Genomic DNA, 16,348 nt, shown 5'->3' with positions numbered 1-16,348 from the left:
CAGGCTATAGTCATGGGATCGCAAGGAGTTGCACACAATTGAAGCGACTTATCATGCATGCACACAAAATCCCTCTGCCTTTTCTCTCTCTGCCCTCTCTATAACCCCAGGCCCCCAGGTTCACTCCGGCACCATCTTATCCTTATGGCTCCTTTTCTCCGTGGCCATTCCTACTCCACTCTATCACACCTGCACGCTGTCACTTGCCAAAACACTCCAAGTCCCAGAGTCTATATTAACATCAGGTAGCAATATTCACCACACATTTTAGGTGCTGTGCATTATGGTAAATATTGTCTTTGTGACTGTCGCAGGGTTGGAAGGACTGGAAAGTGTAGGAAGGCTCCTATTTGGAGGCATCAGAAGTTTGGAGATACAGCTATTCTACTCTGTACGATCATGTCATTGATGTACATGCATAGTGACTGTACTTTCATGAAACAGTGTAATTGTGAGTTTGTGTGTGTGTTTATATTAATGAGTATTTGTATATTCAAGAGGGAATTTTCATGTGTTCAGTGTGTGCACTCATGGTTGTGAGTGTGCAGTTGAAATTGTGTGAGGACATGAGTGATTGTGTATGTGTACAAGTATGTGAATGTGTGCAAGTATATATTTGAGTGTGAATGTCCCTGCATGTGTGTGTAAATGAGCTTGGGTGTTTGTGTGTGTGCGATGGGTTGTGGCTCTAACAACAGACTTGAAAACTAGGAGTGAATGTAGAATGAACCTGAATTAGAGTTAATTTGTAAGGGAAACCTGTAAAATTAAATTCACTTCATAATATATAAGTATTTTTCTTGACCCATTGAAAATGTTTCTTAATTAAAAATGCAATCATAGTTCCTTAATGAAAAATTTCCACAAAACTGTATACTCTGTTGACCTCACCGTGGTCTTGAATTAATCAGTAGCACTGGCTTATCTGACTGTTATAGGAATAGTAGAGTCTCCCTCGTAAGCTGTCTGATCCTAGTTCTTTTATTAGCGTGGGTCTCTTTTAGAGCCTTCTCTCTTTCTTCTATGGATAGCATATACTTCTGCTTCTAAAACTACAGAAGGTCCATATCAGTAAAGTTTGTTTTCCTAACAATTTACATATTCATTGATATTGAGTTGTATATATGAGTACCACAATGTCTAATGTAGATTGTTGAAATCATGTCCTTCTAGTTACTTGTATCTGTTTTGAAAACCTCAGATGTTTGGAGAAATTCCATTTCTTTTACTGATGGTCCAGCTCAGTGTATGAAATTAGGAAAGAGGTTTCCTGGGTAGCATTTCTCAGTGAGGCAGAACCTCCATTGAGATATATACGTGCAGCCAGTCCTTTACATGTCAATCCTAATTTCTTCCTGCTCCCTGCATGTGAGCCCTGTCTGCCTCCGGGGATCATGAAAAAGTAAGCATCTGTCACAAACACTCTAATAGTCTCTTAAGACATATTAACTGGAAACTTATAATTATCTTTGGCAATTAGGAACTTGCAAAATATTTTCAAAAACAATCTGAGCTCCCAAGTCTGTTCCTGCCCATGCTGCTACAGGTGACATGAAAATTGCATTTCTGAGGGGAGGTGAGGTCACAGGTTCACAAATTCATATCTCAGGGTCCAGCTACCCCTCCTGCACACTTACTGATTGCTTTGACCTTCACACTGAGCCCACCATTCAGGTAGCAGGAAAAAGTCAATGGTTTTCTCTGTATTCACATGAGAAGTAGAATCTGCAAGGGATAGATTTATATCAGCAATCCGGTAAGTGAACATATTGGACAAAGGGATTCTCCCTTGTGTGAACCTGGTCCAGCAGCAAAGCCCTGAAGGAGGGTGGGATAAATCCTGAGTCTGAACTAAGATAGAAAAGGGAGATGGGGTCCTAGACCTTTCACCAATCCCTGATTCCCATAATGTGAGATTGTTGTGATTTAATGCCAGTGTGATATTTTATGTACTTAAGGACTGTATTTCCCAAGTTAATATGATGTTCAGTCTACTTTCCAGGAATTACAGACATAAATTTCAGGGTTCAGAGGTGAGCACAAAAAAGTCCAATCTGTAACAAAGAGTGTGATGAGTCTGGAGGAATCATCTGACCCAGTGCTGTAACAGTGTGTCTGGCAGCCATTGCTGGAGTAGAAATGTTTCCTCTAACTGTGGGTGTGTGAAGTGCTGAGAAGATTTAATTATTGTGACTCTATTGATTATGGAGAGAGTCTTCCCACTTAATGTTAGGGAAGCAGCATTTAAGAAAAATAGAACTTTATACATTTCAGATACTATTTTTAGGCTCCAGTTTATCTTCTATTATTTCTGCCACTTTCAGGTATTTTAATACTGATCCAACAGAGTCTGTGCTTTGTACAATATACAAGTTACTCACCTTAACATTCCATTTACATGTGCCTTATATTTTCATATCTTTTGCAAATCTTGCTTTACTGGTAATACTTATATTTGACTCAGGTATTAAAAAATAGGTAGATGATGTGAAATTAGTACTAATTTTGTTTCTACAATGCACTATTAATCAGGCAGCAGTGTTTCCTGTCCCATACGTCCTGAGACCTGGCCATTGCACTTTTGTCCTGGAATGAGAGTAAATGAGTCTTTCTGTTTCCATCCTAATATTGAGCTGTTCTTGTATATATTCAATCCACCATGTCATGGTACAGGTGCCCGCAGTTTTATATTGCAGGCAGTGTATTTACATTAAAAAAAATTTTTTTGGCTGCTCCTAGTGGCATGTGGGATCTTAGTTCCCTAACCAGGGATCATCCTCATCCTGTGCCATGAAAACAGGATTCCTAACCACTGGATCACCCGGGAAGTCCTAAGGGCATCTACATATAATTAAGATCTCTAAAGCTTTATTCAAATTTTGTAATTGTGTAAGTGGAAATTTGTGTAAATGGAAATTTGTTAGTTCCTAAATTTTGAAATAAAATACAGGCCACCTAAATTGAAATGACAAGCTACAAAACCAAACTAAATTTCAGTTCAGTTCAGTCACTCAGTCGTGTCCGACTATTTGCGACCCCATGAATCACAGAATGCCAGGCCTCCCTGTCCATCACCAACTCCCGGAGTTCACTCAGACTCACGTCCATCGAGTCAGTGATGCCATCCAGCCATCTCATCCTCTGTCGTCCCTTTCTCCTCCTGCCCCCAATCCCTCCCAGCATCAGGGTCTTTTCCAATGAGTCAACTCTTCGCATGAGGTGGCCAAAGTATTGGAGTTTCAGCTTTAGCATCAGTCCTTCCAAAGAAATCCCAGGGCTGATCTCCTTCAGAATGGACTGGTTGGATCTCCTTCCAGTCTAAGGGACTCTCAAGAGTCTTCTCCAACACCACAGTTCAAAAGCATCAATTCTTTGGCGCTCAGCCTTCTTCACAGTCCAACTCTTACATCCATACATGACCACTGGAAAAACCATAGCCTTGACTAGACGGACCTTTGTCAGCAAAGTAATGTCTCTGCTTTTGAATATGCTATCTAGGTTGGTCATAACTTTCCTTCCAAGGAGTAAGCGTCTTTTAATTTCATGGCTGCAGTCACCATCTGCAGTGATTTTCAGTTTGGTTCAGTTCAGTCCTTAAGTCATGTCCGACTCTTTGTGACCCCATGAATCGCAGGACGCCAGGCCTCCCTGTCCATCACCAACTCCTGGAGTTCACTCAGACTCACGTCCATCGAGTCAGTGATGCCATCCAGCCATCTCATCCTCTGTTGTCCCCTTCTCCTCCTGCCCCCAATCCCTCCCAGCATCAGAGTCTTTTCCAATGAGTCAACTCTTCACATGAGATGGCCAAAGTACTGGAGTTTCAGCTTTAGCATCAGTCCTTCCAAAGAAATCCCAGGACTGATCTCTTTCAGAATGGACTGGTTGGATCTCCTTGCAGTCCAAGGGACTCTCAAGAGTCTTTTCCAATACCACAGTTCAAAAGCATCAATTCTTCGGCGCTCAGCCTTCTTCACAGTCCAACTCTCACATCCATACATGACCACAGGAAAAACCATAGCCTTGACTAGATGGACCTTTGTTGGCAAAGTAATGTCTCTGCTTTTGAATATGTTATCTAGGTTGGTCATAACTTCCCTTCCAAGGAGTAAGCGTCTTTTAATTTCATGGCTCCAGTCACCATCTGCAGTGATTTTGGAGCCCCCCAAAATAAAGTCTGACACTGTTTCCACTGCTTCCCCATCTGTTTCCCATGAACTGATGGGACCGGATGCCATGATCTTCATTTTCTGAATGTTGAGCTTTAAGCCAACTTTTTCACTCTCCACTTTCACTTTCATCAAGAGGCTTTTTAGTTCCTCTTCACTTCCTGCCATAAGGGTGGTGTCATTTGCATATCTGAGGTTATTGGTATTTCTCCTGGCAATCTTGATTCCAGCTTGTGCTTCTTCCAGGCCAGTGTTTCTCAGGATGTACTGGGCATATAAGTTAAATAAGCAAGATGACAATATACAGCCTTGACGTACTCCTTTTCCTATTTGGAACCAGTCTGTTGTTCCATGTCCAGTTCTCACTGTTGCTTCCTGACCTGCATACAGATTTCTCAAGAGGTAAATCAGGTGGTCTGGTATTCCCATCTCTTTCAGAATTTTATTGTGATCCACACAGTCAAAGGCTTTGGCATAGTCAATAAAGCAGAAATAGATGTTTTTCTGGTACTCTCTTGCTTTTTCCATGATCCAACGGATGTCATCTGCATATCTGAGGTTATTGATATTTCTCCCGGCAATCTTGATTCCAGCTTGTGCTTCTTCCAGGCCAGTGTTTCTCAGGATGTACTGGGCATATAAGTTAAATAAGCAAGATGACAATATACAGCCTTGACGTACTCCTTTTCCTATTTGGAACCAGTCTGTTGTTCCATGTCCAGTTCTCACTGTTGCTTCCTGACCTGCATACAGATTTCTCAAGAGGTAAATCAGGTGGTCTGGTATTCCCATCTCTTTCAGAATTTTATTGTGATCCACACAGTCAAAGGCTTTGGCATAGTCAATAAAGCAGAAATAGATGTTTTTCTGGTACTCTCTTGCTTTTTCCATGATCCAACAGATGTCATCTGCATATCTGAGGTTATTGATATTTCTCCCGGCAATCTTGATTCCAGCTTGTGCTTCTTCCAGCCCGGTGTTTCTCATGATGTACTCTGCATATAAGTTAAATAAGCAGGGTGACAATATACAGCCTTGACGTACTCCTTTTCCTATTTGGAACCAGGACACAGGTGACTGGTATTTGAGTATGTTCTGGATTACATGCACCATTGTTGTTATTAGCTGAGTCAAGGTCCAATCCCCACTAGCCATCTGCCTCCAAACAGTGAGTGAATTTAAACCAAATACTTCATTTCTCTGTGTGGACGTTTGCCTCATTTTTATAAGGAAGATAATAGTGTCTGCCTCGTGAATTTGTGAGGGAAAAGACATTAACACACGTGTGTCTTTCATTGCAGTGATTCATACATTTCAAGTGTTTTTTAATGATTACACATTCAACCCTTGGAAGCCATGACTTGACAGGAAAATTTTACATAATTATTTCTCAGTAGAAGTATTTGTAGGGTCTTCCCTCATAGCTCAGTCGGTAAAGAATCTTCCTGCAATGCAGGAGACCCGGGTTCAATTCCTGGGTTGGGAAGATCCCCTGGAGAAGGAAATGGCAACCCACTCCAGTATTCTTGCCAGGAGAATCCCATGGACTGAAGAGCCTGGCGGGCTACAGTCCATGGGGTCACAAGAGTCAGACACGACTGAGCTACTAAACCACAGGAAGTATTTGTAAGTACAGAATGTTGCCTTTCAGTTTACATGGTACCTGTGTTCCACATCTCATGTTCCCATTCAGGACCCTCTAGCTCAGAAGACACCCATCAGTCACTGAGACCTGACAGCATGGCTGCTGGTGATTTGGCAATAAGAATGGTCTTCTTATCACAGACTCTGTTTGGAGTCCTGGGGAATGTCTCTCTTCTTTACCATTATCTCTTCCTTTATTGCACTGGGTGTAGGCTGAGGACCATAGATTTGATTGTCAAGAATCTGACTGTCGCCAACATCTTGGTTCTGTTCTCTAATGGATACCACAATACAATGACAAATTATGGGTGGCACCACATGGACAGTGACTTTACATGCAGATTTTCCCCATATGTTCGTGGAGTGAGCAGAGGTGTGTCCATTGGCACCACTGTCCTCTTGAGTGTCTTCCAGGTCATCACCATCTGTCCCCAGACCTCCAGGTGGGCAGAGCTTAAAGTGAAAGCTCTGCAATTGGTTTTCCCTTCAATTATCCTGTGCTGGATCGTGAACATGCTGGTAAATGTTGTTTATCCTATGTATATGACTGGAAATTTGAGCAACAAAAACTTCACAAACAGAAAACGTTTTGGATATTGTTCTTCTGTTCGTCATGACCAAATCAGAGACTCCTTATATGCAGCGTTGATATCATTCTCTGATGTCTTATGTTTTGTGGTCACAATCTTGGCCAGTGGCTCTACGGGTTTTATCCTGTACAGGCACAAGCAGAGGGTCAAAAACTTTCACAGGATCAAAGTCTCCTCCATATCCTCTCCTGAGTCCAGAGCCACCAAAACTGTCCTTCTTGTGGTGAGCACCTTTGTCTGTTTTAACATCCTTTCCTCCATCTGTTATATTGTTTTGAGTGTTTTGAAAGATCCTGATTTGTTCATTATGAACATCTCTGCCATAATCACCGCATGTTTTCCAACTATCAGCCCCTTTCTGCTCATGAGTCGTGACTCCAGAATATCCAGGCTCTGCTTTGCTGGGAAAAGGAATACAAACTCCTCTAGCCTTATGAGAAAGATATAAATGGTATATATTTGCACTGTGGGTCCAAAACAGTCGTAGGATCAATGTCTCCTCCATATCCTCCCTTGAGTCCAGAGCCACCAAAACCATCCTCCTGGTGAGCACCTTTATCTATTTCAACACCCTTTCCTTCATCATTAATATTACCTTGGCTTTAAAAAAAAAAAACAGTATTGATTTTTTTTGTTTGTTTGTGAAAACGTTTGCAATAATCATTGCATATTTTGAAACTCTCAGCTCTGCTCATGAGATGTGTCTCCAGAATATCCAGGATCTTTTTTGCTAGGATAAGTAATAAAACATCCTGTAATCCTGTGAGAAAAATGTAAAATGGATGTATTTGGACTATGTTCATTTCATAGCCACTTCCCCCAGAGTCTTAACTAAGATTATGAGTGGTTGAGCAGAAATAGTAGGTCAGCAAGACATGGTGAGCATCTTCTCCAAGTAAACGCAGTTATAATGGTAACTGTAATTGAAGATATATAAGTACTTATGTAATGGAAGTTTCGCTAGTGCTTGCATTGGAGGAGTTCAGAATTTATGCACTAATAAACAACAGTTCCTAAACAATCTGGATACTATGGAGAATTGTATGAGTGTGTAATTTAAATGTGTCACAGTATATTTCTGAAAAATGAAGTTGACCTGGAATATTAAGAAAAGGTCCATGGAAGTGGAAGAGAATGCGGCAGGCCATGACTGGAACTGAAGATAATAGTGCTGGAGGGGAAATTCAGTGCTTGAGTAAAGCTTTTCCAACCATTCATGAGGTTTGTCCATTGTGTCCCTAGAGAGATGCCAGTTATGTACTTGAAATGTGATGCTACATAGGAAGATGTGCATGTTTAAACATTTGCAGTTAGAAATGTCCAAATTGAACTGGAGTTGGGCAAATGAGTGCATAAAACGACATTTTACCATAGTTTGAAGCAATATCTGGTGATGTGAAAATTGAAAAAGATGTGAATTGCATGAAATTGGGGTTTGCAGAGGCACATTTCTGTCTTTTGTGACGATGACTTGGGCAAGTTGTCAAGAAAGACATTTGGAGGTACTGCTCATGTCCCTAAAGTGATGAAGTTTATTTCTACTGTTGTTGCTCAGTCAGTAAGTCGTCTCTGACTCCTTATGACCCTGTGGACTGCAGCACGCCAGGCTTCCCTATCCTTCCCTATCTCCTGGAATTTGTTCAAACTCATATCCATTGAATCAATGATGCCATCCAACCATTTCATTTTATGTCATCCCCTTCTCCTCCTGCCCACAATCTTTCCCAGCATCAGGGTCTTTTCCAATGAATTGGCTCTTTGCATCAGGTGGCCAAAGTATTGGAGCTTCAGCTTCAGCATCAGTCCTTCCACTGAATATTCAGGGTTGATTTCCTTTAGGATTGACTGGTTTGATTTCCTTGCTCTCCAAGGGACTCTCAAGAGTCTTCTCCAGCATTACAATTTGAAAGTATAAATTCTTCTATGTTCAGCCTTCTTTATGACCCAGCTCTCACATTGTAGATGACAATGTGAGTTACGGGAAAAACCGTAACTTTGACTATATGGACCTTTTTTGGCAAAGTGATGTCTCTGCTTTAGAATATGCTATCTAGGTTGGTCATAACTTTTCTTCCAAGGAGCAAGCATTTTTTGATTTCATGGCTGCAGTCACTGTCTGCAGTGATTTTGGACCCCAAGAAAATAAAAATCTGTCACTGTTTTCATTGTTTTCCCATCTATTTGCCATGAAGTGATGGGGCCGGATGCCATGATCTTCATTTTTTGAACCTGAGTTTTAAGCCAGATTTTTCACTCTCCTCTTTCATCCTCATCAAGAGGCTCTTTAGCTCCTCTTCACTTTCTGCCATTAGAGTGGTGTCATCTGTATATCTGAGGTTGTTGATATTTCTCCTGGCAATCTTGATTCCAACTTGTGAGTCATTCAGCCCAGCATTTCATATGATGTACTCTGCATATAAGTTAAATAAGCAGGGTGATAATGTACAGCTTTGACATACTCCCTTCCCAATTTTGAACCAATTTGTGTCTGCTTCTAACTGTTGCTTCTTGACCTTCATACAGATTTCTCAGGAGACAGGTAAGGTTGTCTGGTATTCCCATCTCTTTAAGAATTTTCCACAGGTTGTTATAATCCACCAAGTCAAGGACTTTAGCATAGTCATTCAGAGCATCACATGAAGATCCATTTGAAAGGAAAATACATGAAAGATACAAAAAGATCCATTTTGTGTATACAGAGTTTGGAATTTGGGGTTCCTTGATTTTTTTTTTCCTCGTCGAGCTGCTCAGTTTCTGGGTTTCTGCTCAGCTGGTCAGTTTCCCTGACCAGGGATGGAACCTGGGCCTCCTTCAGCGGATGCTCGGAGTCCTAATCACAAGACTGCCAAGGAATTCCCTGGAGCTCCCAGATTTTCAGTGAGCACTGTGGATATTGCCTCAAATTTAGGAGAGATTTTTATGTAGGTTTCTTTGTATTGATGTTCTGAAAACAGTGAAAGTATTGACAATTCAACAGTTTGAAAAACAAAAAAGTTATTTTCAACCAATTGATATATATACCATATATATTTTTATATATATATTCAACCAATTGATATATATATATATTTCCTTGTATCCCAAATAGAAACGACTATTTCTTTCTCACATGAGACACTTAAATATTTACCAGAAACTGGATTACAACGGACGAAGAAAAAAAAGAAAGAAAAACCTACCTATGTGTATATATGTCTGTGTGTGATCCGTGTGTGTATATGTGTCTGTGTGTGATCCGTGTGTGTATATGTGTCTGTGTGTGATCCGTGTGTGTATATGTGTGTGTGTGATCCGTGTGTGTATATGTGTCTGTGTGTGATCCGTGTGTGTATATGTGTCTGTGTGTGATCCGTGTGTGTGTATGTGTCTGTGTGTGATCCGTGTGTATACGCATAAAATCTGTCATGTTTGTTATCCATCAGTCAGTACATTGGAAAGTTGTACAGTAAGAAAAATTGAAAATACCACTAATTACAATAACAAAAGTCAAAGTGTGTGTTATCTAAGAAGTACGTTGCCATGTTAGCTGCTTCTTAAAACTCCATGAAATGTTGTTTTCATTTTCCTACTTTAATTCTATTATGTGGCCATATCTCCTGTAAACCCATTCATGAATAAGGTAAAAAATTTTCAATTAAGAAATTAGTCTATATAAATGTAATGTAATAATTGATACATTTGCTGTTATTTTCTTATTTTATCTATGTTAGCTTCTTTTCTATTAATTTCTAACTATAATTCTATAGTATAATTTATATATTTTCTTTGAAAAGTTGTATACTATGTATTTATTAGCTTTTACCCAGAAATTACAGCATATTTTCCAAAGGTAATCACAGTGTCATTGTATCTAATACTGTTAAACACCACCTTTATAATATGAGGACGTCACAACAGTAATCTGTTTTCTGTATCCCATCTTTTTTTTTCCAGAATGCTCCAAAGAAACCTTTATTTATTTACTAGCTTATTTAATCATTTACCTTTGTTTCCACTTTTTATTTTTAAAAATTTAATTTTTGAAGATTGAGGTATATTTTGTTTACAATATTATGTAAGTTTCAGATCTACAGTAGTAATTCACAATATTTAAAGTTTATACTCCACTTACTATAAAAGATTAGCTGTATATCCTGTGCTGTACAATATTTCCCTGTACTTTATTTATTTCATACATAGTCATTTGCAGCTCTTAGCCCCCTACCCTCTGCCTCCCTTTGGTAGCCTCTAGTTTGTTTTCTATATCTTCAAGTCTGTTCTTTTTGTTATATTCAGTAGTTTGTTCAATACCTTAGATTCCACAAATAAATGTATCATATAGTGTTTGTCTTTCTCTGACATATTTACTAAAGCATAATACCCTCTAAATCCATCTGTGTTGTTGCAAGTGGCAGAATTTCATTATTTTTTTTATTGCTAACTAGTATTCCATTTTGTTTGGTATAGATATATTCCATCTACATGTATCACATATTCTTTATCCATTCATCTGTTGGTAACACAATTTGCTTTCATATCTTGGTTATTGTAAATAATGCTGCTATGAACAGTGAGGTGCACATATTGTTTTGGATTAGTGTTTTCATTTTCTTCTGATATGTACCCAGGAGTGGTCTTTGATGATGGTCATTCTCACAGCATATCCCAACTTTTTGATTGGTGATATGTATCTTAAAATATTAAAGATACATGCAGTTTATACAGTCAGAGCTCAACAGAAATTCACAGAATGAACACATTTCTGTAGTCTGTACCTAGATCAGTAAATGGAATACTGCCAGGCCCCCAGAATCCCCGAACTGTTCCTTCTCCTTCATTGCTCCTCAGGGTAACCACTGCCTTGACATCCAGCAACATAAGTCACTTTAGTCAGTTTGAATTTTATATAAAGTAAGTAAACTATTCTTGTATTTGGCTTTTGTCATTTCTCATGTTTGTGAGTTTATTGCTGGGTGTTGTCATTGATCATTCGTTTGCATTGTTGTGCAGGGTTCTATCACGTGACTAGAAAACAATTACTTTAATCATTCCACTGTTAGTTGGCATATGGATTGTTTTCAGTTTGGGACTATTAGGAGTAGTGCTTGGTATGTAAATCGAGAACCTGTTTTGATGAGGCACATACTAGTTTCTGTTGATTGTATATTTAATAACAGAGTTGTTGGGTGACAGATTTACATTTTTATCATTTTTAAAGGTTGTTTTTGATGTGGACCATTTTAAAGTCTTTACTGAATTCATTATAATATCGCTCCTGTTTTATGTTTTGGTTTTTTGGCTGTGAGGCATGTGGGATCTTAGCTCCCCGACCAGGGACCGAACATGTACTCCCCGCATTGTAAGGCTAAGTCCTAACCACCGGACCACCAGGGAAGCCCCTTCATCTTTACCTTTTAGGGGCAGTGCCAGTGAGGTCTGGAAAATGTTTGGACCAATTTCCACAATCACAGCAGTGTAGGAGATACTCTTGGCTTACCAACATCCTTGTCAACACTTTCTGTTTATTTATTTTTTTTTTCATTTTGGACTTCTAATTGGTGTATGATGGTTTCAAGTAGTGATTTTATTTTATTATGAAAGTGAAGCATGTTTTCACACATTTATCTTTATTGGGAAACCTCTTTCTGAAGTATGTATTAATTTATTTTATCCATTTTTTTCTATTGTATTGCTTTTTTCTTATTGATTTATAGTAGTTCTATATACCTACTGGACACGATGTCATTCTTGGTTTCCTTTATCTCATGCTCTCTATCTCTGTCTTCCTGTGTGTGTGTGTGTGTGTCAATGAGGAGGAAGTGTTAATTTTAATGTAAAAATATTTACTTCTCAATAACATTTATTAGTCTGCTTAATAAAATTTCCCCATTCTAAGACTAGAAATGTTTGCCTTTGTTTTATTTTTAAATTTTTATTTAGCTTTAATATTTAGATTAGCAATCCACCAGAATTGACTTGTTGCATGTGTGGATACCGAATTATATATTTTTCTGATAAGTTAAAAAATTTCAATTTATTCAGATATGTGACATTATTCTTTCTTTTCATCTGTTCTCACCTCTCACTGCTCATCCAGGTTAATACCACCTCACCCATGAAGTCTCCTGTTAAATCTGTCTCTTTCTGTCTCCTCTAGCCTTTTAACAGTCACACAGCACCACACAGGTGGTGCTAGTGGTAAAGAATCCACCTGCTAATGCAGGAGACAAAGAGATGCAGGTTCGATCCCCTGGAGGAGGGAATCACAACCCACTCCAGTATTCTTGCCTGGAGAATCCCATGGACAGAGGAGCCTGATGGGCTAAGTCCATGGGGTCAGAGAGTCAGACACGACTGAAGCAACTTAGCCCAGCAGCACCACACAACCAAGGTCAGTTTTGGTATTGGAAATCTTCAGTGAATGTTTTTGCGCTGCTGCTGCTGCTAAGTCGCTTCAGTCGTGTCCGACTCTGTGCGACCCCATAGACGGCAGCCCACCAGGATCCCCCGTCCCTGGGATTCTCCAGGCAAGAACACTGGAGTGGGTTGCCATTTCCTTCTCCAGTGCATGAAAGTGAAAAGTGAAAGGGAAGTCACTCAGTTGTGTCCGACTCTTCGAGACCCCATGGACTGCAGCCCACCAGGCCCTCCGTCCATGGGATTTCCAGGCAAGAGTACTGGAGTGGGGTGCCATTGCCTTCTCCATGTTTTCGCTCAGTTACTCCCAAAAGTTGAAGGGAAAGGTGTACCTTACTGGGAGACAGTTCTCCATGACCCTCTCATTTTATTTTTCATGTCTTATATCAGCTTCTGTTCTGGACTACTTTGAAAGGATTTTTATATAACCTCCTTGAAATATGGCAGTAGTGTCTGTCTTGGGGACAAGGGCAGATTCATTATCTAACTAACATAATAAATAAAATGTCTTCCTCAGAAGCAAAGGTTGATAGATGTACTTACAATCCACACTGGAATATTAGGATTTCTTAAGCATAATATTCTTCATCTGTGACACAGACCCCGCTGTGGGTGTGGCATCCCCCTGGACTTCTTTGCACAACCCCTCTGGGGCTTGTGGGAACAAAAGGAACCAGGTGTGAACTTGAAGCTCTTGCTGCCTGTTGTGCCACACATAATAATGGCTTCTGTCTCAGTCCTAGGCATCTCACGTCTTATGCCAGCATCCATGAAACTGGCAAGGTAACTTGCTTTGCAAATGGGGTAAAATCTTACACCCTTTACCTTTCTTGACAATCTTGGAAATGAGGATGGGGTAGTGACTGAACCAACATAACAAACAGCCTTCATGTGTTATCACAAAAGCAGAGGGAAGCTAAATAGATGAGGTAGTTGGGGGCCTATCTCAGTCTGTTTTGGTTGCTGTAATGAAATTCCAGAGAGCGGGTAGTTCACAAACATCAATTTATTTCTCTCAGTTCACAAGGCTGAAAGTCTGAGATCTGGGTGGCAGCATGGTCAGGTGAGGGCCCTCTTCTGGGTTTCAGACTTCTGGTTATATCTTTACAAGACAGAAGAAGGCAAGACAGCTCTTTCAGGCCTCTTTTGAAAGGTCATTATAATCCCATTCATGACCTAATCTCTTTCCAAAGCTCCATCTCTTAATACGATAACCTTGGGAGTTGAGTTTCAGTATATGAATTTTGAGTGCACACAAACAGACCATAGCAGGATCCTTTGGAAAAATTCAGCATCCTGCATCAGAACGTATCAGAAATTGTTGTGTGATATGCTTGTGTTTCCACATCCCACAGAGGTGACTGTTTCAGTAAGGGGAGATGCAGGTAGACAAGTGTTAGTGAGACATATTACCTTTTTACTTGCCTCCGGCAAGTGGTAAGGATTTTGGTCATGCGCCACTAATGTCTGATGTACAAAGTTTTCATTATATAAATTATATTCTCTTTGTTCACAAGTTAGTGGCCCCAGCCTCCATAGCCTTGTCTAACTTGTCATCACATCTCTGCCAGTTGGGGTAGCTGATATAACCTGACCAAATTCAAGTCCTATTTTCCAGTGCAAGTTTAATGGGTCTTTGGGCAGATTATCATGCTCAATCTTTCCATCAGTGAAAGAAAAACTATTGTCTCTTGGACTCCCCATTAGCCAAAGGAGGCCCAACACTCACTACACTTCTGGGACATGGGAGACAATGTCCTAATGATTTTGTCAGTTAATACCTCTGGCAAAGGGATGCTGCTGCTGCTGCTAAGTCACTTCAGTCGCTTCCAACTCTGTGCGACCCCAAGGACGGCAGCCCACCAGGCTCCCCCATCCCTGGGATTCTCCAGTCAAGAACACTGGAGTGGGTTGCCATTTCCTTCTCCAATGCATCAAAGTGAAAAGTGAAAGTCAAGTCGCTCAGTCGTGTCCGACCCTCAGCGACCCCATGGACTGCAGCCTACCAGGCTCCTCCATCCATGGGATTTTCCAGGCAGGAGTACTGGAGTAGGGTGCCATTGCCTTCTCTGGGCAAAGGGATGCAGCCTCCATTTAAAAGTCCCCACTGCTTTATGAACTCAGGGCCACTCTGACACTACCAACAGGTGCACTGCTTATGAACAGCAGTAATTAGCTTGCCAATAAATGCACCTCAAGTGGGCTGCCATCTATGGGGTCTGATACGACTGAAGCGACTTAGCAGCAGCAGCAGCAAATGGACCTCAAAACTGAAGCCTGATCCGTAGAAGCCTTGCAATTCTCTGGCTTGATGTTCCAAATTTGAGGATGAATTAACTTGGACTCCACTGCCACCAAGGTACGAAGGGCCCCCAAAGTCCTACATCTTACGGGAATCACTTATTCAAGAATGAACCCAGACTGGCTCCAGCAGCATCCTGGCTTTATAGGAATAAGTGGTATCTATCCCTTTGGGGAAATTTTCAGCTCTACACTATAGCCAAAGCCACTGGCACTACCAACTCTCAGTCCTCTGAGACCTCCCTAAATGCATGGTCTGACCTACACAGAAGGTTTAGGCAAGCTGAAACCTAATGTTGCTCCCTGGGCCGCTGTGGCTGTGCAGTCTTAGTGCCAGCTGTGCAGGAATAGAAAACAGATGTGGTCAGACACCTGGACGATTGCCAGCGTGTCCAAGTGGCGCACAAGCCTTTAGTGTGCCTTGGACATCCCTCTTTTAGGATGTGTACTGTGGAAACAAACTGTTGTGCTGAGAGAACTGTTTGGGTCGCTGACTGAAATACTCTTGGTCAGGGTCTTTTCTGTGAAGAGTCTGACCAGAATCAAGCTGCTGACTGCATCTATGAGCTGCAGAGGCTGTCTCTGCATGGCACACTTGGGGCTCTTTGGTGAGGGGGAGCTTTGTTGAGGTGTAACTGACAAAATTATAAGATATTTAGAGCGCATCCTTAGCTAAAGAGATTTATAGCCTCCGTGAGTTGGCAAAGTTGGGGTTGCGGGAAGATCCTGGGGATAAGGAGGAAAAGACTGAAATATGCAACGTCTCCTCCGCTCAATCCCCGCTCCCTTTTATAAGGAGCAGTTTCCTAACTGGAGTGGGTCTTTAGCACAGACTCAGCTAAGGGACACGAATTTTGAGAGAGGGAGGGAGGGAGAGAGATTGAGATTGACTGATAACGTGGCTCTGGGAGCTTGGCCAGGACTGAAGAGAGGAAGGGAAGGGGAGATACGTAGACATCTGACGATTTAATAGGAACTCCTTTCCAAACAGAACGTATAGTTTGGGCAAAGGCTTGTTGGCATGAAAAAGCATGATGTGCTCAAGCAGTTAATTTTCCAGAACTGCTGAAGGGTATAAAGGGGAGGTGCGAGACAGGCGTTCAGGAATCAGATCCACGCATGAGGAGCGTTGGGTTTTATTCAGAGTAAGGCAAGTCGCCACCTTTCTCGGGGCCTCAGCAAAATAAGGCATAAATCAAAGACACACTCTCTCCTCCTCTCCCACAAAGGTTCAGAAGTCCGCTTGCC

This window comes from Bos indicus x Bos taurus, chromosome 18, assembly GCF_003369695.1.
Source record: "Bos indicus x Bos taurus breed Angus x Brahman F1 hybrid chromosome 18, Bos_hybrid_MaternalHap_v2.0, whole genome shotgun sequence".
Lineage (NCBI taxonomy): Eukaryota > Metazoa > Chordata > Mammalia > Artiodactyla > Bovidae > Bos > Bos indicus x Bos taurus.
The sequence above is the reverse complement of the archived record's forward strand: the minus strand, read 5'-3'. Positions refer to the sequence as shown.